We start from the raw sequence: 26,362 nt of genomic DNA, 5'->3' as shown, positions 1-26,362 counted from the left end.
AGAATCGGCCTGCCATTGCAAGGAACATGGGTTTGATCCCCGATCCGGTGGATTCCACATGCCTCAGAGCAACTAAGCCCAAGAGCCACAACTACTGAGCCCACATGCCTAGAGCCTGTGCCCTGCTCCAAGAGAAGGCACTACAACGAGAAACCCACTACAACGAGAAACCCACACGCGGCAACTAGAGAGTGGCCGCTGCTCTCCGCAACTAGAAAAAACCGCCATGTGGCAATGAAGATCCAACACAGCCAGAAAATTAAAAAGAAAATTGTCCTCTGCAACATGCATCCTCGAATGGCTTGTCTGGTTTTATTTGAAAGTTCCCTAGAGAGATCACTCCCACAACTTCTTCTGGAAGTCTGTTCTGCAGTCTAATAGATCTTATTGTCAAATGCTTTGTTAAACTTTTACTGGAAGATGTGTATTGCACTCAGCATTGGCGGTTCTTGAAATTCTATCAGGGAAGCGCAATCAAATTGGTCTCCCATGACTTGCTCTTTGGTTGACGTGGAGTGGGTTCCCCTCTGCTTCTGGCATTTTCCACGGAGAGAGTGATGGACTTGCCTCCCCTTCCCTTCCCTTAAGCCTCCTACAGGCACCCTGCTTGTCATCAGGAAGCTCGTGTCTCAGGGAGCACAGCCCGTGATTTTGTTTCAATTTTGCAAAATCGTGCCATATGAATTTAACTTCTAGAGATGGAACGTGTCTAGTCTTTCATGCTAAAAATCCTTAATTTGGGCAGTGGTACCCATTTGCTGGGGTGCAGCTTCCGTGCCCTGTGGTCTGGCCCTGTCTTCCCTTTTGAATGACTTTGTGTGACTTTGTGAGAACCATTTTAAATGGTTCTCCTCTGCTTTCAGTTTTGACTTTTCGTTTTCATGCATTGGAGAAGGAGATGGCAACCCACTCCAGTGTTCTTGCCTGGAGAATCCCAGGGATGGGGGAGCCTGGTGGGCTGCCGTGTAAGGGGTCACACAGAGTCGGACACGACTGAATCGACTTAGCAGCAGTAGCAGCAGCTGCTTCCAGTTTGCTGCTGAACTGAAAAATTTTTATTTGCAAATAAATAGCTTACACCCCTGGCTCTTCCAGGAATTTGCAGCATCTTCTATGTTCCTTTCCTCTGGAAGCTCCAGCAGCCTTTTGACTAATGAGGTGACCTTAAGAGAAGCCCTTGCCTGGATGTCCAGTGTGGCTGGCTGTGGTGGTAACAAGTGTGAATTGCAGGCAAGGCAAATGGTCTCACACAGTTCCTTCTGCTTGGCCAGTAAGCCTGTCCTGCTCAGGCTTAGGCCACAGATAGCTTCTATCACCATAGATTAACGGGATTCCAGCCAAGTGTTAACTGTCCATTATCAGGTGTCATCACACAATTAAGAGTTACTCAGTACTAATGATCTTAGGTGTTGGTACTTGACTGTCCTTTGTAAGGAGAATATAGGTTTAAAATGAATGAGTTTCAATTCTGCCTCTTTGAGGCAAATTCCTACCAATCTACAGAAAAGGGCATGTGACATATTCGACCCATGGGTTCCCTAGATTATTTTTCAATGAAAGATTTAAAGGAGAAATAAACAAACAAAAAAGGGAAAAAAATCCCAATAATTCTTCCATAAACACCAGGCTTTCTCAAGAACCCAGTGGCTTATAGACTCTTCATCTCAAAGTGTGGTCAGACCACCTGGGTGCCTCCTTCTCTGTCATTTCTACTTCCCAGTCTCCCTGGCCTCCACCTGTGCCCCCAGCTCCTCAGGATTCAGGTTCTGATATCCTCAGGAACTGACTCCTCCTAAACGTGGGGTCCCAAGGAGCGGCAGGAGCCAGTAGGGTGCCCAGCGGCCCAGGTGATGGGGTTCTGGAGGGACACGGCCTTATCTGCTGACCCCGGAGACCCATGTCTGAGAGACGACTGTCCAGGATACTCAGCAGTAGCTGTAATGCCTGAACTATTTTCTTCTGGCTGGGAAACTGGCATCATCATGTGTGGGAACAATAACAAACCCCACTGGAGCAAACTGAGGTGGTCACGATGAACTCCCTAGACTGGATGTCTTCATGCGGTCTATTGACTTACCCATGAATTGTATGAGAATTACTGAAGCCACTGAATAGAACGAGTGTTGCCAGCCATGTCACCAGGACCTCGTCTGGGACCTGAAACAGTATTTCAGCTGAGACTCATTAGCCAGGAGGGTGGCCACCTTGTCTCAGCGGCGTTCTCCCCGCAGCAGACCTCCAGGGCTGAGAAAAGACGCGTTTTCCACTGCCGAAACACTTGGTCACCTTTCCTATGAGAGCCTGCCATCGTAAGGCACAGTTGTATACAAGATAGCATGCATTTTGAGTTACATATTCTTTTTTATTTCTGTATCAAACAGGATATCTGGTATCCAGTCTATTTAATGGATGAGATGAAGCTGGGTTCACCATCCCTCTTTATTACACCTTGGGTTTTCCTCATCACGCGCTTCCTCAGAGGACAGAGACAAATAACCACCTTCTCACAAGGACAAGTTGTGAGTTGAATGCATTTGAAATGCTGCCCTCAGTGGCTGCAGTCAGTGTTTTAGGTGTGGAGTAACTGTACACTAAGATGACACAAGAAACACACTTGCTAGTGAGATTGCTATTGCTTCTCTATGGCGATTGTAATATTTAGAAAGAAGCGTACTTCCCCTAAACTTTACCCACTTGTACGCACGTAAAATAATTTTTACCCTAGAAATCCATATTCTGGGTATATATTGCCACCTGTGTGTGTGTGTGCTGAGTCGCTTCAGTTGTGTCCAACTCTTTGTGACCCTGTGAACTGTAGCCTGCCAGGCTCCTCTGTCCATGGGATTCTCAAGGCAAGAGTGCTGGAGCGGGTGGCCATGCCCTCCTGCAGGGGACTTCCTGACCCTGGATTGAAGCCCTGTCTCCTGTGTGTCCTGAACTGGCAGGCGGGGTCTTGACCCCTAGTGCCGCCTGGGAAGCCGAGATCATCACCTAAGTATTGCTCAAAGTTTTCTTCCAAGTTGTGTGAGTCTTAGCTTCATTAGCGTTTTATAATTTAAGGAAGCTTTGCAATTAATTTTCATTTTTTCCCCTGCTTACAAGGAAAATTCAGGCTTCTCGCAGAAAATTCTCGAAATAAAGAAAAGTGAGAAGAAGCAGCACGTGCCCTCAATTCTACCCACTGAAGGCTCTCTGGCAGAGGGTTGTATTTTTGGCTAATGTGATGAGCTTTTAAAGTTTCAAAAATGATGTTTCAAACTAGTCCAGTTTTTATCCTCTCATCTTAAGATATTTGTAAGTTCATTTTAAAAGCATTCCATATGATCGATGAAGTGCCCGAGATTTACTGGGAATACCTTTATTCATCCATCTTTAACGTTTCCTGAGAAGCCTGAATTTAAGCTCTGTGTGAGTGCTGACACCATTTTTCATTTCATCAGGAATCTGTCTTTGTTTAGCTTCCATCTGGGCTGACATATCTGGACCAGATGAAGGGAGTGGATGAGCCCAGGCCCGCCCAGTGCCAGAAGGGTACCGAGGTCCGACGGAGGTTGCCAGCCCGGGCCCGTGTGCCTGTTGTCTGGGCCGTACAGAGGGAGCCCTGCATGCATTTCCACACGGCAGGAGGCTGCAGTCAGCTATGAGGCCACTGTGTCTGTTTGCCAGCCCCACACCTAAACCTCAGATGGGGTTCACCATTTAATTGTGTGCATTTTGGTTTCTAAGAAATTTGTAAGGAATTGTGGCTGATCTGGTCAAAGGCATGGGTGTGTTTTAAAAGGATATTTGTAGAAATAACTTGGATGAAAAAGACTCCTTTAAGACTATTGTCATCTCTTTATCAGCCACCCGAAGTCCTGCCCATCAGTTTGGGGGCTTTTACTGAAATCTCAGAAGGCATCGTCTAACGAAAAAAGTCAACTGCAGAGGAAAGCCGTGCCAATGGTGTGGGTATGTGAAGAGGTGACAGGTCTGGAAGAAAAGTCAGAGGGTTGGGTCCCCAGGCCCACCAGGCAGGTTCTTCCAGGGGTGAGTTGTGGCTGAGGGAGTGATCATGGGCGTGATGTGGGCTGCATATCATTGCCTCCAAGGACATGTGTGTTCAGTAACATTGGTGAGTGCACATTTGGACTTGGGGGTGTGTGCAGGAAGGACTGAGTGATGCTCCATTTTCAGGGAGGTCAGGAGCAGACAAGAGGACCCAGAGCAGAAAACCCAGGCCTTCTCTAGATTCAGGGGCAGGATTCTGCTCCATCTAGGGTCTCCAGCAAGGAGTGTGAGGTCAGAGGTGTCAACCCGCGGTCACTGCAGTGGCTGGCCGCACTTTAAATGGGCTGTGTGTCTGGAATCTGAGCACCCGTCGCCAGCTGTCCACACACCTGGGGAGATGAAGCGGGATTGCTTGTCCCCAGGCTACTGCAGGGCGCCCTTTGGGCCCTGACTTGGTACCATGTTTAGACCAGAGCATCATGGGATGCAGGGGGGATGGGGGGACGGACTCAGGGCAGCAGGTGCAGGGCCCCAGCAGCACTGAGCTGCCATCGAACCGTGGGGTCTGGAGCCAGGAGAAAGCCCCTGGGTTTGTCCAACCGGAAGGAAGGAAGCTGAAGGCGAACGCGGAAGCAGCTCAGTGCAAACAGAAGGTGTACCTGTGTCTGTGTATGCATGCGTGTGTGTGTACGTGCGTGTATGTGCATGTGTATATGCATGCATGTGTGTGAGTAAGGAGAATAGTGTGTGCATGAGACTGAGAGGGGACAGGTACACACGTTGTTTTCCGCAGAGGTCTTTTGACTATGTGTTATTTTGGAAGAAATATTTATCCTTCAGGGGTTTGAAGAGATTGTGAGAGCAGCATTTTCACAGCACGTGCACGCATACACACAATGCATGTGTGTGAACGCATGCATGTGTGTGTGTAGGTGGGCATGTAACTGTGTTCCTATTTTTATAGAAGTAGGGACAGTTTATTAAGAAAAGTTAAAAATAAACAATGCAAGGTCTTACTATATAGCACAGGAACTATATTCAATATTTTGGGATAAACCATAATGGAAAAGAATATTAAAAATAATTATATACATGTATAATTGAGTCACTTTGCTGTACAGCAGAAATTAGCACAGCATTATAAATCAAATATGCTTCAGTTAAAAAAAAATTTAAAAAAGAAAAGTTAAATGCTGCTCTCACAATTTCTTCAAACCCCTGAAGGATATATATTTCTTCTAAAATAATGCGTACTCAAAAGACATCCGTTGAAAGCAACGTGGGTACTTGTCCCGCTCAGTCTCGTATACACACTGTTCTCCTTCTCCAGACCCTGACTCCCAGGTCCAAGGGTGGCAGCTGGAGCACAGCCACGTCCTAACACGTGTCACACACGTGTAACGCCCCTCAAACCTTCTGGTCGGCCTCTCCGAGGTTCCCCACTTTAATTTTCTCAGAAGGGAAAATCGGTTCCACCGAGGAGAAGCGAACCTCGCATAGACCTTTAACAGCCTCAGCACAAATGATTTAGTCACTTACACGAGTTTCCTTGTAAAGCTCTTGCCTGGTTCCAGTCTCTTGCCCAGCACTTCGATCAATAAGGTGCTATTCGCTTCTGCAGCCTCGGCCAGTGGTTTCCTGCCTTTGAGTTAGTTGTTGAATCAAACAGCGGTGGGCAGCCACCCACTTCTCCGTCGACTTTTGACTTGTGGACACGGAGTAGCCAGCAGCCCCGGGGGAATCTCTGTCTGTCCGGGGTAGGTTCAGGATAAACCTTCTGATCTGTCTTTTTCATCTGCTTCTTCTTGCCTTCCCTTCGCCTGTATCTTTCCTTCTCTGCGATGTCTTGCCTATGACACCCACAGATAAACTATAACACATGGCCTTCTGTCTTCAGTCTGGGATGGCCTCTGCCCTTTTCCCTGGCTCAAGTCACCTCTTTGCTGCTCTCCGTACACCTCGGGGCGTAGTTTTGGGAAAACAATGTGCTTCAAGACCTGGGGGGCAAGTTCTCCCATCAACATCCTGCCAAGTCCCCAAATTTGGAGCCTCTGGTTCAATTGTGTCCCCAACACCAAAGGGCAAATGCTAGCCTCATAACATACCCCTTGTTCTGTTAAGATTTAATTTACTTTACATTTCAGCTTTTTAAGAACATAAATTTGATAAGCTATCATAAAACCCAACACCCTTTGTAATTTACAGTTAAGCTCTTCCCCTACTTGCTTAAGAAAGCAGTATACTTGGGTTTCTTGATGGTTATTGCCATTGATCGAGCTGGTGACTTAAAAAAGCAGGTGTGTTAATTACTGGGTCGCTGACTTTTATGGAATTGCGGAAGAGGCTGGAGAGAGAACAGTTACAGCTGTAACCTCTCTGTCCGAAAGGACAGCATTCGGCCAGGATCCTTTCAATTGCAAGTGACCGAGTCCTGTGTAGTAAATCCTTACAGGATAGTAGGAATTCAACAGGATTGGTCAAGGAATTTGGCTGGATCTGAGTTGAGCCTATGTCACTGGAGATCTTTGCCTTTTTCATCTGTGGGTTTTCTTCTACTTGGCATCATTCCCCCTGCTCCAGTTTAATAGAAAATATGGCCACTCACATCAAAGACTGGTAGCTTCAGAGAGAGGAGAGCTAACATCTTGGAGAGTGCTCCAATCAGCCTGGCTTGGGTACCACAGCTAATCACAGGACCAGTTATAATGCTGGGGGACATGGTGCTCTGATGGCCTGGGCCTGCTGGAGGCATCCCTGTGATGGTGGGGAAGGGGTTAGACCTGGACACCCCACGGACTGATGCTGAAGCTCTAATACTTCGGCCGCGTGATGAAAAGAATCAGCTCATTGGAAAAGATCATGATACTGGGAAAGATTGAGGGCAGGAGGAGGATGGGATGGTTATATAGCATCACTGACTCAAAGCACATTGATTTGAGCAAGCTCTGGGAGGTAGGAGAGAGCAGAGGAGCCTGGTGTGCTGCAGTCCATGGGGTCACAATGAGTCAGACACGACTTAGCAACTGAACAACAATCACCCCAAGGAATAGATCCTGTAGGAAAAAGGAATTCTGTTCTCAAAACAGAATCTCTTCTAGCTGATGGGGAAACTGACTGGAGATCAACCCTCCAGGCATCAAGGGTCAGGAGAGAGGCAGCCTTTGCCTCTGAAGATGCTGAGACCTGGGCAACACAAGGACTTCTGCTCCACTTGGTTCTTATATGCAGTGGGTGTACTTAACAGCCCTTTATTTGAATGTCATCCGTACCTTATGACTTGGATTAACACCTTCATTTACCTAAATTCTGAAGACACCTGGTTGCACTGTACCACATTTGACCTTGGCTAATGGCATCTACTCATTAATGCCTCATGGATCTAGTCAATAAATAATGAGATATGTTACATCGACTCCTGAGAAAATCATGTTTTCTTTCATTAAATATTGGAGCAGGAAATTGTCACATCAGCTGTTACAGGTTGAACACAATCCCTTGTAAACTCAACAGGTAAATCTCTGCATTCTCGAGTTCACCCAATATTAACTCAAAACCAAATCAAAGGATTCCTTAGCAACGGTTGTGAATGTTTTTGTTCATGAGTATTACAAGGACCCACACCTGTGCTTGTGGGCAGGTGAACATGCGTACCTGTACATCCATGTTCCAGGTGAACTTCTAAATAGATTTGACAATTTTTGAGTCTTCCTAACATTTTTTGTTTAAAAACTCTGCAATGCTATGAATTTTCCCCCTCCTTTTATACAGAAGAGAGGGGTTTCCCTTTGCCTGCCCGTGAGCTGGATTAATAGTTAATGAAGGCTTGGGAGGAGGAACAGAGTCGGTGGGGTGTGATCAGAGATTAGTCTTTAAAACACAGCTAAACATTTTGTCCTGATTTAGCTGCTCGCTGGGCTCCTGCTGGGCCTCCTGCAGAGATCACGGTGTCAGAGCCCAGTCCCACCGCTGCCCTGGGCTGAGGAGCTGAGCTGGTGGCTGGTAGCCATGGGTGGTGCGTGGGGTGGGAGGCCTCCCTGGGCCAGAGCCTTCTGCTGATCAGATGGTGTCCTGGGCTCTGATCCCCAGGGGCTTTACTCTCCTTCCTTGGAAAGGAAGGCGCAGGTCCTCTGAAGGAGGCGGGTCAGAAAGGGAAGCCATGGGAACGTCTTCCTGGTGGCAAAGTCATGGGACGAGCCTGGGTGGAGGGGCCACTGACAGAGGAGAATATAGACCTGCCAGGGGCTTCCCTGGTGGCTCAGCAGTAAAAGAATCCACCTGCAATACAGGAGCCACAGGAGATGTGGGTTCGATTCCTGGGTTTGGAAGATCCCTTGGAGGAAGGCATAGCAACACCCTCCTGTATTCTTGCCTGGAGAAACCCATGGACAGAGGAGCCTGGCAGGCTATAGTCCATGGGATCACAAAGAGTTGGATGCAACTCAAGCGACTTAGCATGTACGCATGCATAGACCTGCCAGGCACAGGAACCCTGTGTCCTGCTAGTAAAGGGCATATAGGCAGAAGTAGCAGAAAAGGGGCCTGGAACCTGAAATAGACCATGTGGCTGTGGGGCTGGTGAGGCTCCCAGCAGCTGTTGGGAAGGAGGTTTGGGGACTTGGTGCGACTTCAAGTTGCCTTGAGACACGGGCTCTGCAGAGGACATGGGTCAGGCTGCAGGCAGCAGAACCAGGAGAAGCAGGAGGTCTCTGTCCCTGCATGAAGTTCAGACACAGAGGATGCCCAGCTGCCTGCTTGCCAGGAAGCTTACAGCGGAGAAGAGGTACCCAGGCAGCCACAGGGAGCATGGCTTCTCTAGTTGAAAGCGGGAAAAAGCAGCTCTCATGCCCAAAGGCAAAAAGGGAATTTCTTGGCAGGACCTGGGGGCTCCAGGGATCTGGTGGGAAGGCTGGAGGATGAACTGGTTTCCTCAGAAACCTAGAAATGAGGAGCTCGGGGTGTTCTCCCAGCAGGGCCTCCCAGCAGGACATGATGCAGAGACCACTGTCCTCAGGAGAAAAGTCCAGAGCCCCTGCTCACAGGTTTCTGGGAAAGAGGGCAACTATACTCTGTGGGGAGGGAGGCAGTGGCTCTAAAGGAAATCTGGGCACCGCGGGGAAGGGTGTGGGGACTGGGCAGCCCAAAGCCCTGGGTCCACGCAGCTGCCATTTGAAGTCGCCTTCCTGCAGGCCCCTCTGGAAGGCTTATTTTTCTTGAATACTTTTCTGTTGCGTTTTCCCCCCTTGAATTTGGCTTTGGACTCGCTATTGGGGTGCTTGTAGATCTGTTAGGCAGGAAGTTGGTTGAGAGCAAGAAGAGGAGGCTCCTTCAGCTAAATGTCCAATGACTGCCTAGTCCCACCCAGCTGTTCACCAGCCCCGCCCTAAATATGCCCCATCTGTGCTCCCAAACAGTCAGGGAACCAGAAACAGCCCACGCCCACCCTCGCACTGGCCGACTGGTGGGCTTCCCCTACTCTGGCACATGTGCACACCTCACACTATCCTGCACTAAAGTAACCTTTGGTGCCCACTGGACTCATTCACCGCTTATAAATATTCCAGGAATTGTTGTTGTTCAATCGTTGAGTCATGTCCCACTCTTTGTGACCCTATGGCCTGTAGCCCACCAGGCTCCTCTGGCCTCCACTATTTCCCCTGTTTGCTCAAACTTGTGTCCATTGAGTAGGTGATGCCATCCAACCATCTCATCCTCTGTCATCCCCTTCTCCTCCTGCCCCTCAAACTTTCCCAGCATCAGGGTCTTTCCCAGAGTCAGCTCTTTGCATCAAGTGGCCAAAGTATTGGAGCTTCAGCTTCAGCATCAGTCCTTCCAGTGAATATTCAAAATTGACTTCCTTTCAGATTGACTGGTTTGATCTTGCTGTCCAAGAGACTCTCAAAGAATCTTCTCCAGCACCACAATTTGAAAGCATCAATTCTGGTACTCAGCCTTCTTTATGGTCCAACTCTCACATCCATACACGACTACTGGAAATTATTTGTTGTTAATTGCTAAGTCATATCCAACTCTTTTGATCCCCATGACTGTAACCACCAGGCTCCTCTGTCCATGGAATTCTCCAGGCAACAATACTGGAGTGGCTTGCCATTCCCTTCTCCAGGGGATCTTCCCAACCTAGGGATGGAAGCTGTGTCTCCTGTATTGCAGGTAGATTCATTGCCACCAGGGAAGCCCACTGGAAATTATAACAGACTGAATTGTGGGACGGACACATGCAGTAGGGCATCTTGTTATATAACCTGCAGCTATCATTCAAGACTGTCAATCAACTGACCATCCGTGATTATGCAAATGACATTGCCTTAAAAACTTTATAACCCAACCTTCTGGGACCATTGCTTCCCCTAGCCTCTCTCTTGAGGTGTTCTTTCTTTCCTTATCTTCAATAGACTTTTTTGCAACTGGTAAGACCTCAGATTCTTCTTTGAGGCCTTACCAAGAATGGAGGCCCAAAAGAGGAGGGGTCTCCAGACTCTTCTTCGCTAAGAGATCCAGAGGGCCTGACTCCTCAAGTGGGGCCAGGAAGCCATTGCCCACACAGAGCACGATGTTTCCTGCGTTCCCCAGGAGCCGGGTGGGAGGCTCAGGCGCGCCTGTGATATGCTGACAGGGCAATGGTGCTGAGCTGTGGCTGCTGGGCTGGAAAGGAGAGGCCCTTCTCTGTGGTCTGCTGCATCCAGGCTGATGTGTTGAAGAAATGTAGTCATGACCCTGGCTCAGAGCAGGTCCATGTCAGCCTTTGGGTGGAGTAACCTTCAATCTACAGGCGGGCCCTGTCTCTGGAGGTTGAATGCTCTGCTTTTTCAGTTTTCATCACTGTTTACTGCTGTGCACAGGCTTCCGTGGTGGCTCAGATGATAAAGAATCTGCCTACAATGCAGGAGAGTTGGGTTTAGTCCTAGAATCGGAAAGATCCCATGGAGAAGAGAATGGCTCTCTGCTCCAGTATTCTTACCTGGAAGAGTCCATGGACAGAGGAGCCTGGCGGGTTACAGTCCATGGGATTGCAGAGTCAGACACAACATTACCATGACACAGAGGGGAAAACTCACCATGAGGCCCTACGGGACTTTGGGAGAGATTTTGACTTTCTCTGCTTCCTCCTCAATAGAATCAACAGTCTTAAGGGGATGAGCAGGCACTCTGTGTTACCTGCTCATCCCTGGCCTTCCCAGCACTTCCCACCAGCCCCGTGGATAGATGGACTGGAGGCAGCAGAAGCCTCAGGTCTTATCAAGCAACCTAATCCCACTGGAGAAGACACGAGAAACTTGTTTATGAGCAAAACCAAATGTCATTTAACTCTAACCAGTGACACAGCCATAGGACCAGTAAGGAACGTGTCTTGTCCAGATCCAGATGAAAACACACCAGCCCACTCTATCCCATGTCAACATTTCATCTGAAATACGTAAGGAGGGATTTTGTGCCAACAGATGATGGAAGGAGACAGACCTTAAATCACTGGCCTCTATTTGAACTTGCAAATCTTTTTAATTTTAAAAGTATCTAAGCCAGTAAGGTTCATAAATGTACTCACGACAGTTTGACAGAAGAGAGAAGTCGCCGAGCAGGACAAATATTTTCATAATGGTTTTGTTTTTTTTTTATTCCTTTAAATACCAAGTAATAATATTTTTTAATGTTTTTGTAAACATGAGATGTTTTAATGCTTGAAAAATTGTATCTCATAAATAAGCTTTATTATCTGTCAAAAAGGATGAAAATATAACTTTACATTTCTGTTTTAAAGTAATTTTAGTGCCTATTAGCTATAAAGTAACAGTTATATATAATTTAGAGTATGTAGTCACTCGAAACAACTTGACATTTTCACACAAACAGAGAACCGTAATAATAGTCCTGGGATTTCATTGGAAGTATGCACCACTACAGGATATTAAAATAACTTACGGCGCACTGTAATTCTTGTTTTGTATTTGTCCAAGTAGTTGTGAAGCAGGCTATAAAATAGTAAAATAAAAACCTACGCTCTGACTCCAGTCCTGCCGCTTTCTTAAAGTTATAGTCGCCTTTTCAAATTAAGTGTGATTAACCTCGTTGACATTTCTGGGTGTCATCTTTGACTTTTTCTTTCTTAATATTTTCTGTTTCAATGGCCAATTCTATTTACCTTAGCTCCTTATTTGAGACACTGTAATTACTTCTTGAAGATTAAAGTGCTGATGGTGGGTAGTGGTGATTCTGCTCGTAATTGACCGAGGGTAAATTACTTGTTGCTTTGAAGAGGTAGGCGACATAGAAAGGAATTTTCGCTGCAAACAAAACAAACAGGCAAAAGCAGAACTCTTAGTAGTGATCTTGCCTGTTGTTTTTTAATTTGCACATATAAAGAAGATTCAACAGATCAGTGCGAAGCTGAAAATGTTTAGTTAGCAAGCTGAAATACAGACAGGGGTATGCCCGTAAATGAAATGAGAGAACATTAAATCTTCCTCTGCTAGCTTAAAGGATGTGGTGCATTTTAAAGTGTATCTTTGAGGAATCTGTGAGAAGAGTATTATGTGACTATTTTAATCCAGATGTAAGGACAATATTTAACCTACTTAAGAGAAAAAACCATTTACTGCATCATTTATAGAGCTGACATATAATTATGCTTGCCTCATTAAAGCATGCCCAACATTATCCTCTTTCTGGCAACGCGTACCACCGTCTGCCCTTGAATGGAATGAAAAGGCATTTCTTTAAAATACTCCTTAATTGTACTTTTGCATTAATTTTGATTGGCTTTTTGCCCACTGCTAAGGTCTCAGTATCATTTGGAGCCGAAACACAATAAATGAAAATTCTTCCACAATAACTAACCCTGTGCCTCAATATTATTCCTGAGAGAGATAGGCCAAGGAAGAAATCGTTTTTGTGTGGTTAAAGATGGGTGCCATTTATAATCTACATATTGCAATTAAAACCACTCAAGGATTTGACTTCCGTTAATTTTAATTGAAGTGGTATGTGGGTAGGGATTAGGTGAATGCGCAGATGTGCACAAAAATTAATATGAACCTGGAGAAATGTCTTTTTTCCATAAAAGGACTGGCCAAATGTTCACAGATGGAATTTGAGAGGACCCTTATTGAATAAACCAGTAGGGCTCACTTGGGCCATTTCTGTAGCAATTCCACATACTTTATGTTGGAAAAGACATGCCCCTTTCTTTTTCTTTATAAATTATTCTCAAGCCTGATTAGTTAATGTCTTTAATTTGCATTAGTGCACCTAAATGAAAGTAAAAACAAATTAGTCCTATAAATGTACTTTATAGACGGTGGTTTAGGAGGTCGGTAATTCTCAGCTAACAGATATTAATTAGGAATATTAACCACAGAAGTCTCTGGTGTCAACTGAAATGCTAAGGATAAATGTAAAACAGAAAAGAGAGAAGAGGAAACTGTTTTTGGAGTTGAATATAACTTTTCAAATATAAGAGGTTATGAAAAGTTTGGGACTGTGAGGCAAAAAAAAAAAAAAACTCTGATAAAAAGCATGTATTTCTTTCTAGTATTTCTGAAAATTAATGCCGTGACTGTCTCAGAACAGGTGTGCAATAAAACATGCTGAATAAACAAAGAAAGATGAATTTATATATTACATTTTTAATTTTAACACAGATGTTTCAATACCTCTAAATAAATAATAAAGCAGTGATATACAAGCTCAAAAGCACACCGCCTTAAATTTCAATAATAATTTACAAGTTTTAAGCCTAGTATCTGATTCTCCGCAGCATTCCTTACAAAGAAAAGAGGCAAAACTGAAAATTAAAATGGAGCCCCACAATAGCCGCTCTGAAAGGGTTTTAATTCTTAAAGTGGGTCTGATAAAAAAATTTGAAGGTAGGGAAATACAATATCACACAGAAGCTTAATAAAGATTATTATTAAAAGCTTCCTGTAGGGAGATGTGCTTTGCTATCTGCATTGCCTACAGTTCGTTCCTAGGGCAGCTGGAACGTCTGTGGCGGAGGGGAGCCTTTTGTCTGGATAAATCCCTGGGCCCAGCACTTGGAAGGGGACCAGGCCTTGGATGGAGGCTTTAAGATCTGCCCTTTGCCATTGTCAGGAGAGACTCCTGTCTTTGTCGCCTAAAGAATCCATCAGCCTAGAAGCAGCATGCCTTACCTTCAGGGGATAACCATGTAATACCTATAATTCTTCAATAGGTGTTTTCTTGAAAGGCGTCCCCTGGTTACTGAGTCACTGATGCAGGCCTGGGAAGGGGAGAAGGCTATGGTCACAGTTCAGTAACTGAAGACTTTGGGACGAGAAGTAGGGCTCAACTTTCTGGCTCTCTGGCCAATGCTCAGGCTATCGGACTAATTAACTTATCTGTTAAAGATGACATTTTCTCATCCCCAAATATAGGTGGCTCTGATAAATCTAGATATACTTGGCATAATTATGAAGAGTTTCAAATATATCTTTTATGAATTTCACAATTCTCCCAAATTCTCCGGTTGAAATATCATTAACTTAGGCACAGGGGTCTGAGTTGGTAGATTTGACATTGGCAAAGTTGATGAATTGAATTCCAAAGGGATCACGGAAGTCAGAAAAATCCAAAAATGGTTCATTTCTACCCATATATTTTACTAATTGGATGAATGTTTTAATTTGATTTTTTTTTCCTCTGAAATTCTATCATGTGAAAGTGAACTGACGGAGACTCTCTTGACTTTCCTGCCATCTGCCAGGACTCGCATGGTTCTCGCTTTACAACTCCCGGAAATGAGCAAACCAGATCCTGCCAGGAAAAGAAGTGGACTCCAGGTCAGGGGATGTGGGAGATGAACAGTAAACTCTGGGCATTGCTGTATGAACTCAGTCATTTGTGTGAACCGTGGTCCCTGGCGCTTTCCTCTGCAGGGGCGACAGGTTGATGACATCACACTGTGTGTGTGTTAGTCACTCAGGCGTGTCCGACTCTTTGTGACCCCATGGACTGTACTCAGCCAGGCTCCTCTGTCCATGGGCTTCTCCAGGCAAGAATACTGGAGTGGGTTGCTATTTCTTTCTCCAGGGGATCTTCCCAACCCAGGGATGGAACTGGAGTCTCCTGCATTGCAGGCAGATCCTTTTATGTGTTCGTAACTCTGGGGGTGGAATGGTATCCCTCTCCCTTGACATGACTTCAGGTTCTGAGAAGAATCATAGGAATAACTTTTAGTCTGTTCTTGTTTATATGAATAATCACAGCATTTGCAGAGTTCAGTGAGTGTGAAAGTGTTAGGTATTTAGTTGTGTCTGACTCTTTGCGACCCCTTGAACTGTAGCCCACCAGGCTCCTCTGTCCATGGGCTTCTCAGGGTTGCCACTTCCTTCTCCAAGGGATCTTCCCAACCCAAGGATTGAACCCTCGTCTCCTGAATTGCAAGCAGATTTTTTAATGTCTGAACCACCTATTTGCAATCACTCTGCTCATTCAAGAAAACAGGCTGCTGTGGCCCCAGGTCAGTCACAGAGACAGAGCACGGGGGGTCAGCGAAGGCCAGTCATACAGCTGGAAACGTCAGCCACCTCATCTCCAGTTCTCACTCCAGTTCTGCCAGGGAGGTCCTGTCGCTTCTTCTCAGTTAGAATATTGAAGAGTAAGAGTCCCCCTTCTGTGACTAATTTGTTATGTTCCTCATTTTCTCCTCTTTAAAAATCCAGGAAAGGTAATTCTGAGATCAAGCCCCAGCTCCTGATCAGTTCAGTTCAGTCACTCTGTCATGTCTGACTCTTTGCCACCCCATGGACTGCAGCATGCCAGGCTTTCCTGTCCATCACCAACTCCCAGAGCATACTCAAACTCATATCCATTGCACCGATGATGCCATCCAACCATCTCATCCTCTGTCGTCCCCTGCTCCTCCCACCTTCAATCTTTCCCAGTATCAGGGTCTTTTCCAATGAGTCGGTTCTTTGCATCAGGTGGCCAAAGTACTGTAGTTTCAGCTTCAGCATCAGTCCTTCCAATGAATATTCAGGAATGATTTCCTTTAAGCTTGACTGTTTGGATCTCCTTGCAGTCCAAGGGACTCTCAAGAGTCTTCTCCAACACCACAGTTCAAAAGCATCAATCCTTTGGTGCTCAGGTTTCTTTATAGTCCAGCTCTCACATCCATACATACTACTGGAAAAACCACACCTTTGACTAGATCGACCTTTGTTGATAAAGTAATGTCTCTACTTTTTAATAGGCTGTCTACATTGGTCATAGCTTTTCTTCCAAGGAGCAAGTGTCTTTTAATTTTATGGTTGCAGTTACCATTAGCAGTGATTTTGGAGCCCCAAAAAATAAAGTCTGACACTGTTCCCACTGTTTCCCCATCTATTTCCCATGAAGTGATGGGACCAGATGCCATGATCTTAGTTTTCTGAATGTTGAGCTTTAAGCCAACTTTTTCACTCTCCTCTTTCACTTTCATCGAAAGGCTTTTGAGTTCCTCTTCACTTTCTGCCATAAGGGTGGTGTCATCTGCATATCTGACGTTATTGATATTTCTCCCCGCAATCTTGATTCCAGCTTGTGCTTCATCCAGCCCAGCGTTTCTCATGATGTACTCTGCATATAAGTTAAATAAGCAGGGTGATAATATACAGCCTTGATGTACTCCTTTTCCTGTTTGGAACCAGTCTGTTGTTCCATGTCCAGTTCTAACTGTTGCTTCCTGACCTGCATACAGGTTTCTCAAGAGTCAGGTCAGGTGGTCTGGTATCCCCACCTTTCAGAATTTTCCACAGTTTATTGTGATCCACACAGTCAAAGGCTTTGGCACAGTCAATAAAGCAGAAATAGATGTTTTTCTGGAACTCTTTTGCTTTTTCAATGATCCAGCGGATGTTGGCAATTTGATCTCTGGTTCCTCTGTCTTTTCTAAAACAAGCTTGAACGTCTGGAAGTTCATGGTTCACATATTGCTGAAGCCTGGCTTGGAGAATTTTGAGCATTACTTTGCTAGCGTGTGAGAAGAGTGCAATTGTGCAGTAGTTTGAGCATTCTTTGGCATTGCCTTTCTTTGGGATTGGAATGAAAACTGACCTTTTCCAGTCATGTGGCCACACTGCTGAGTTAATTTGCTGGCATATTGAGTGCAGCACTTTCACAGCATCATCTTTTAAGATTTGAAATAGTTCAACTGGAATTCCATCACCTCCACTAGCTTTGTTGGTAGTGATGTTTCCTAAGGCCCACTTGACTTTGCATTCAAGTATGTCTGGCTCTAGGTGAGTGATCACATCATTATGATTATCTGGGTCGTGAAGATCTTTTTTGTACAGTTCTTCTGTGTTTTCTTGCCCCCCCTCTTCTTAGTATCTTCTGCTTTTATTAGGTCCATACCATTCTGTCCTTTACTGAGCCCATCTTTGCATGAAATGTTCCCTTGGTATCTCTAATTTTGTTGAAGAGACCTCCAGTCTTTTCCATTCTATTGTTTTCCTTTATTTCTTTGCACTGATCCCTGAGGAAGGCTTTCTTATCTTTCCTTGCTATTCTTTGGAACTCTACATTCAAATAGGTATGTCTTTCCTTTTCTCCTTTGCCTCTAGCTTCTCTTCTTTTCTCAACTATTTGTAAGGCCAAGTCAGACAACCATTTTGCCTTTTTGCATTTCTTTCCCATGGGGATGGTCTTGATCCCTGCCTCCTGTACTGTGTCATGAACCTCTGTCCATAGTTCATCAAGCATTCTATCAGATCTAGTCCCTTAAATCTATTTGTCACTTCCACTGTATAATTATAAGGGGTTTGATTTAGGTCATATCTGAATGGTCTAATGGTTTTACCTACTTTCTTCAATTTAAGTCTGAATTTGGCAATGAGGAATTCATGATCTGAGCCAGAGTCAGCTCCCAGTCTTGTTTTTGCTGACTGTATAGAGCTTCTCCATCTTTGGCTGCAAAGAATATAATCAATTTGATTTTGGTATTGACCATCTGGTGATGTCCATGTATAGAGTCTTCTTTTGTGTTCTTGGAAGAGGGTGTTTGCTATGACCAATGCATTCTCTTGGCAAAACTCTATTAATCTTTGATGTGCTTAGTTTTGCCTTCCAAGGCCAAATTTGCTTCTTATTCCAGGTGTTTTTTAACTTCCTACTTTTGCATTCCAGTCCCCTATAATGAAGAGGACATCTTTTTTGGGTGTTAGTTCTAGAAAGTCTTGTATGTCTTCATAGAACCGTTCAACTTCAGCTTCTTCAGCATTACTGGTTGGGACATAGACTTGGATTACTGTGATATTTAATAGTTTTCCTTAAATGAACAGAGATCATTCTGTTGTTTTTGAGATTACATTCAAGTACTACATTTCGGATTGTTTTGGTGACTATGATGGCTACTTCATTTCTTCTAAGGGATCCTTGCCCACAGTGGTAGATATAATGGTCATCTGAGTTAAATTCACCCATTCCAGTCCATTTTAGGTCACTGATTCCTCAAGTGTCAACGTTCACTCTTGCCATCTCCTGTTTGATCACTTCCAATTTGCCTTGATTCGTGGACCTAACATTCCAGGTTCCTATGCAATATTGCTCTTTACAGCCTCGGACTTTACTTCCATCACCTGTCACATCCCCAACTGGGTGTTGTTTTTGCTTTGGCTCCATCCCTTCATTCTTTCTGGAGTTATTTCTCCACTAATCTCTAGCAGCATATTGGGCACCTACCAACCTGGGGAGTTCATCTTTCAGTGTCATATCTTTTTGCCTTTTCATACTGTTCATGGGGTTCTCGAAGCAAGAATACTGAAGTGGTTTGCCATTCCCTTTTCTAGTGGGCCACAGTTTATTTTCACCTTTTACTTCAAAGAAACTCCTTTAGGAATTAATTTTAATGTTTTCTGAGAAGGATTTGACTTAATTTTTTCTAATTAGTCATTCAAACTTGTCATTTATTAAGGCTTTATCCTGTGCTTTGAAATACACCTTCATCATAATGAATTTCTATACACATGCAGATGAGTTTTTAATTTTTGCCCATAGACTGGTCTGTTCTCTTGCCTCACTGTTTTAACTATTGTAGCTTTGGAGTTCATTTTATCAAGTTTCTTTCATACTAGCGCAAACATTTTCTGATTCTTCATCCTTATTTATTTCCTAGATTAATTTTACAATCATTTTACAAGGGGAAAATCCTATTTGGAGTACAAATGGAATTAAATTTATAGTTTGGGCATGTTATCATATTTATGTTATTAACTTTCCTATACATGATAAGACTTGATAGTCTTCTTGTTTGACCCTCAATAGATTTTGTACTCAACTTTAAGCATTTTTATTAAAATCATTCTTTGGTGTTCTATAGAAGAAACAATATTAATTTTCTATACCTATTTCTGTCTCACTTTCTGACTTAGTCGTAATAGTGATACAGCTAATTATCCTCTAATGCAGACAATCCGCAAATAATATTTTTTCTCATCTCCTCCAAAATTTATTCCTGTTTTTTATTGAATTGACTAGAAAGGCATCAATGTTTCTGATTTTTAAAAATATCAGTTTATGATTTAACTACAAAGTATGTTAATATGTCTTTTTAGTATGCCAAGGAAATACCCTTTTATTTCTGTTTTATCTATCATTTTATAGTCATTTATTGAAGTTAATATATTATTATCTCTTTTGATATACTGATATGATTATTATTCATATTATATTATATATATCATATAATATGATATTATTATTACCAGCTTTTCTGGAATTAAAACATCCTTGCCTCCTGGAATAAGTGCTATTTGATTCTTTGTTTTACATTTTGTTTAGATTTTTAAAGTTAATTCATAAATTTTAATTTTTTTTTCTTTTTTAATTCATAAGTTTTTATACAGAATGGTCTCTTACTATTTCTGCAAAGCCTTATTTGCGGTTGTCTCCTTTCTCCTTCCGAAAGTGATGTGTTTGCATTTTTCTATTTTTTTAGTGTTTATATATCTAATTTCTGTTATTAAATTAGAACAACTAAGAAATGTAAAATTATCCAGAGAGTCAGTAGTCATCCCTGCTCCTGCTTCTCTCTTCCCCCTTTAAGTAACTGGATAATCAATATTGCTTCATGGTGGCGCGGTTTGCACCCTTGTCATATCCATATATTCATCTCTACCTATCCAGGACACACATTACATACGTCCTGATTCTGATATTTTTCTTACAGAGATGAGGTTATGCTGTAACTTTATATTTGTAAGCTAATGATGTATCATGACTATCCCCTGGGCTAATAAATAATGCAAAACACAGTCTTTAAAATAACACTTTAATATTCCACTGTGTTTTGTTATATAGGAGAGTTTATTTAAGCGTGTGTCTACTGGCGAGCATCAGGTTGTTGCCAGGTTTTTTTCTTTTTTTCAAACAAAGCTCCATAGTTAACATGGATGAATATGCACACTGGAATGTTTACTTTATAGGGAAAGTTTCCAGAAGTAAAAATGTCTGTCTGGATGCTTGGGGCTGGTGCACTGGGACGACCCAGAGGGATGGAATGGGGAGGGAGGAGGGAAGAGGGTTCAGGATGGGGAACACATGTATACCTGTGGCGGATTCATTTTGATATTTGGCAAATCTAATACAGTTATGTAAAGTTTAAAAATAAAATAAAATTTAAAAAAAAAATCTAAAAAAAAAAAAAAAAAGACGATGTAAATTTCATATTGAATGGATAATGCTAGATTATTTTCTGAAAGTTTTCAATGAGTCATTCCCGGATTAGCATTATGGGAGATTCCCTCTCCAGTGTCTTTGCTGTACCAAAGGTTACCCTCAGTTGTGATTTGGGCCAGTGTAGGGAGGAAGGACAGGGCTGAGCGACTTCACTTTCACTTTTCACTTTCATGCATTGGAGAAGGAAATGGCAACCCACTCCAGTGTTCTTGCCTGGAGGATCCCAGGGATTGGGGACCCTGGTGGGGAGGCATCTATGGGGTCGCACAGAGTCGGACACGACTGAAGCGACTTAGCAGCAGCAGCAGGGAGGAAGGAAGAGGTTTGTCCCATTTTTCAGTGTATGTGACCTTGATCACACGTTCACTGATTATTTAACTTTTCTCTTCTATTAATTGTTGACCCAGATGTTTGTCCATTTCCCTGTTTGCTCTTCACTCTTCTACTTAGGAATTTGTGGAAGACTTTAGTATCTCAGGGATACTGATATTTGTCTGTCATATAGGTAAGTGAAGTGGTTAATCATCTGTATTTTTATTTTGTGGGTATTATTACTGGGCATGCTGTTTCAAAAATATTTCAAGGTGAACTTTACCACTCCTTTCCTTTCTTGCACCTGGCTCTGGTATTATATGGGCAAGTTTTCCAGCCTATCTGCTGTCCACATACTATCTGCACTGCAAAATGTAGGGCAGCATTTGGTACATTGATTGATTCATTTATTTATTCATTATCAAATGAAACCGACCAATGTGACCTACCCATCTCATAGCATTTTAAACTGCATTTCAGATGAATTGTAATTTAAAAAAGTAAAAAATAGTCTTAATAAAGAACTAGACTTTGGAATTGTCATATAAATTTTTATGTGTCCTAATTCACTGATACCTGGTTTATTTAGAACACTAAGTGTTGGCTATGTCTTCTGGTTTCTAAGTTAAAGACTCAATCATTTTTTATTAATTGTTGCTTAGTAATTAAACCACTAGGCTATGAATTGCTCTTGGAATTGCTTCACAAATGAAAACTAACTTGGCTAGGTCATATATTTAGGTCCCAACTGTCCCCTCCTCTGACATCTGCAGATGCTGCTCCTGGCCTGGCATTTCTCATCCCAGAGGATGAGTCTGAGGCTGAGTTTCACCACTCTCCTGTGCAGATCAACTTGGGGTTATCTCGCTGACAGCAGGGTGTTCTTTTCCCCTCTTCCTTGCAATTTTTCATCGAGTGCTAAAGAATATATAAATATGCCTTTCATCTATGGTTCTTTACATGAAAAACTGTGAACTTTCCCAATCAGCAAATCCAGATGCTTTTGGTTATGTTGTTTTACTTCTAGAAAGTAATGTAGTTGATAATTACACCTGTTCTTTGTAGGTTGGGAGGGGCAGGGAACAGAGCTCTTCTAGACTACTAATTTGTGTGTGTGTGTGTGTGTGCACGCTTAGACTGTTTTATGTTCTCATTTCTCATGTCCTTCTTCGAAATTATTATTTTCTTTTCTTTGTCCTCTTCCTCTCCGTTGAAAAGAGAATCTCAAATTTGTATGCCATATTAATGGTTACAGCTCCTGTTGTTCACGGTCTGTAGCATGGATTTGAATCCTGTTGTTGCATTTTTAATCTTTTTTTGTCTCCCTTTCTTAACTGATTTCTCTCTCTGTTCATCTCTTCCTTTCATCTTCTTGTTTTCTGGCCTCTCTCCTTTTGATTGCCGTCGTTTCTCCTTGAAGATGGTGTCTGAGCTCTTTGAGCATGCTTAATAGTTCCAAGAGTTTACTTCTGATGTTGGCGTCACTTCACACCCAGCGTCTTCTTTCTCTGAGTTGACAACATTCACGTTGTCTTATTGTGTTGTCCTTTTGAAGTTGCCTCATGCTGTATTTTTTCCTTTTTATTCATTCTTGAAAAAAAAAGATAAAAGAAAAAAAGAGCTCCTGATCTCAGTGTTTTGGCTACCTTGAGAAGAGAGTGGAGGCAGATAACTCTCTCCACTGGTGGCGGGAGGGGGTGTGCCCAGGGTTCAGAGTGGTTGCTGGCTATTGCAGACAGCACCTGGTGTACTTCTGACCTCTTGGCCCATCACTGTCTTCTTGAAAAGTGAAAGAAAGTGAAGTCGCTCAGTCGTGTCCGACCCTCTGCGACCCCATGGACTGTAGCCTACCAGGTTCCTCTGTCCATGGCATTTTCCAGGCAAGAGTAGTGGAGTGGGGTGCCATCACCTTCTCCAGGAGACCTTCCCAACCCAGGGATTGAACCCAGGTCACCTGCATTATAGGCAGACACTTTCCTGTCTGAGCCAGCAGGGAAGTTCAAGCATCTTCTTGGCTGCTGTGCAGAATGGACACAGTGTCTGGGGAAACCTGGCCCTTGGCTGGCAGGGCTGCTCAGTCTCGTCCTGCTCCTGCCGCTGGGTTTTATCTACCAGGGTAGCATGTGCACCCGGGTCCCACAGCCTCTGTCCTGCCATTTTGGGGGAAATATCTTTCAGTCTCTGTTGAAGAGCTGCCTGGCTTCTGGCTGGGGTTGTGGGTGGGCTCTTCCTCCCCTTTGTGCAGCTGCTCCCCCTTGAATCACAGTCTGGGTTGGCCATGAAACTCAGCCTGAAAGAGGGGGTTGTGATTCTTTATTTTTTATGTAGCGCTCCATTTGCATCACATTTTGTGGAGATTTGGCCCAGATTCTGCCATTAAGCTCTTAATCAATCTTAACTTTCAGTAGCAGTTTTGTGGTCTTGGTGTATTTTTAAATCACCTTGTATCTTCATAGGTATAAGTCATTTATTTAAGAAATAGTTTTCAAAACTCATTGTGTACTAGTATATGGGAATAATATCCTTTCAAAACAGGGTTAAAAATGAATCCAGGCTATATTGGGGCTGCTGGCTAAGCACCATTTTAAATCAGAAGAATAAAATAGTGGTATATTTAGATTACTTAGAATGCGACCTGGTATCATGTGGTAGGTACAAAATATTCTTTTCTCCTCTCCTACCCAAGCCCTTTTGTGTTAATTTGAGGAAGGCAGACTGCACTCTTTTCACACACTCATAACTGGAGAGTGGAAGACAGCACACTGCCTGCAGGCAGATAAAAACACGGGTGGCCGCGGCGAGTCCAGGCACGTGTCCTGATTCCAACAGAAAGTCCATTTACAGGAGCAACCCCCTGACGTGACCACGCTAAACTGACCAGTAAATCTGAAGTCTTCATGAAAAATAGCAATGATTTTTTTTTTTTTTTTTTTTGGTAAAGGGAGAGAGCAAACCAAAGGATTCTACTTTTTAAATCTATTTTTATCGAAGTATAGTTGAATCACAAGATTCTAGGTTTTAACATCAAGAAGTTTCAAAACAGCACAACCCAGGGTTAGTTTTGTCTAAATAACGAATGAGTGTACCCGTTGAAGGCGTAAGTGCTGGGAATAGAAAAGTAAGTAGGCCGGTTGTCAGCTGAAATGCGATAAGAGACTCCATGTTTTAAAGATACGGTGTTGTAGTTCTTAAAGGTAGCAGTTAGATAAAGAAAGGATGGAAGCAAGACCCACTCCCTTTGGGATTCCGGATGACAATGTAACAGATGACTCCAGATGACAGTGTAAGAGGAGGAATGGAAAGAAATTATATTAACAAACTGCTGTTGATGGTTATAATAAGATTTAAGCAACCAAATAACCGAACCTGAAAGACCAACATATTTTTCAAGATGATTTAGAAGGATGCTAACGTGGAGGATGTCAAAAGCTGCAATTATGTCTGAACTCATCGCAGGAATGGATTCCTGGCATCAGATACACAGAGTGTGTTATCACATGTCCTGATGAAGGCGTTTTAGTACACGACCAAAATTGGACTCAACTCTTCGAAACCCATTATTGTCATTTAGATTCATTTCCTCCGTATTGCTATTACCAATTTGAATTAGATTAGCAATTTTTTTTATAATGGAGATTAGCAGTTTTTAAAAATCCAATATACTTAAAAGGAACTATTTTTAGAGAGCTTGTCATTGTCTATAGGATAGATAACAGCACAAAGTAACAGAGAATATTTAGAAAGCTTAAAATATTTTAATCGTAGATATTAAGATTCAAAGACAAAAACGTTGAATCCTGGTTTCTGGCTAATTGCTTTTCCTTTCTAAAGTAGCTATAGAGGTGTATTCAATCTGTAACTACAGGAAAAGTGAGTGAAGCTTGCATTCTGTATGGGCCTTCAGTGAAAGCTGGGGAGATTCTTTTGTTCTTAAATCAGAAGCGTTGCCCTGCTTTTTGATGAATCTTTGTTGTCATCAGCCTTGAAAATGACAAGAATTGTGAATTCGTGATATATTCTCAGGCTTTATGAAACTGTTTTAATTTATGAAATTAAATTTTCTTAAATTCAATCTTCTAACCACATCATTGTTGAAAATCGATTGTTCCGCTCTGGGTTTCTCATCCTTAGTTCCTGGACCGGTGACTCTCGTGGTCGGGGCTCTGGGTGTGGGATGTTTATCAGCATCCCTGGCCGCTGATTGGATGTCAATAGTGATACTTGGTTGTCCCCACCCAAGTGCAGCAACAGAAATGTCACCAGACAGACATCCCAGGATGTCAGCCCTGGTTGAAAGCCACGGGGGTAGCTCATTGGATTCTCCGCGGGTTTATATTCACGGGCAAGTGTGTGCGTCCACCTCTGCCCCTGCTTGAGCACAGTGCCCGAGGCTCACGTTCTCACTGCGTCCAGTGCCCTTACTGACGCTCGTGGCTCGCCTCAGTGTTTACGTACTTCACTAGTTTTCTTTCACTTTGTAGTATTTTTTTGTAACTTTTACTTGATGTAATTTCCAATTTATAGAGGAGAGGCAACAGTACAATGAACCCTCATTTACCCAGTTACTGATAGCTAATGTTTCCCCACTTTGAATTTTTCTTTTATTTCACACACACACACACACACACATATACATACATATATACAAGTATGCAAACACATATAATTATTTTCCCAGTGAATTGAGAGTAAGTGGCATATGGCATGCATGCTTTACTCCTAAATATTTTAAAGAAAATTTCCGAAGAACAAGAGGACTCTGTTACATCATAGCAATATAGTTATTAAAATGAGTAACTTTAACACAAGTGTATAGTCTGTTTGGAACCCTAGCCACTGTCCTCTGACCCCCTTCTGGAGTCACACATTTCCCAGAAACAGTCTAAGAACTTGACTTTCACCTGGCTGTTTCCTCAGTTTTCTTTGTCTTCTTGACCTTGATATTTCTGAAGCATGTAGACCAGTTGTCTTGTAGAATGTCTCTCAATTTATGTTTGTCTGATGTTTTTTTCTTGCTTAAATTCAGTTTGCATTTTTGGCAGGAACGCCACCCCCATCCCCAAAGTACCTTGTATCAGTAGACATGTGAGGTTACTTTGTATCAATGTAGACAGTTGGCCTTCCTTACTTTCTAAGGGTGGTGTCTGCCAGATATCTCCACTGAAAATTTAGGGTTTTTTTTCTGTTGGTAATAAATCATTTGGTGGAAGATACTTTGAGAGGATGTCTCTATTATCTTCCTCATCAAAATTTCATCGGTCAGTCTTTGCATCCACCGAGGACACACGCCTTAAACAATGCTCACAATGATAGTGGCAAAACGGACATTTCCTAGCACTTCTGTTGGGCAATCTGTAGTGAGCAAAAGCTGCTC

Source organism: Bubalus bubalis, chromosome 23 (assembly GCF_019923935.1).
Source record: "Bubalus bubalis isolate 160015118507 breed Murrah chromosome 23, NDDB_SH_1, whole genome shotgun sequence".
NCBI classification, from domain to species: Eukaryota; Metazoa; Chordata; class Mammalia; order Artiodactyla; family Bovidae; genus Bubalus; species Bubalus bubalis.
This window is presented reverse-complemented; position numbering follows the sequence as displayed.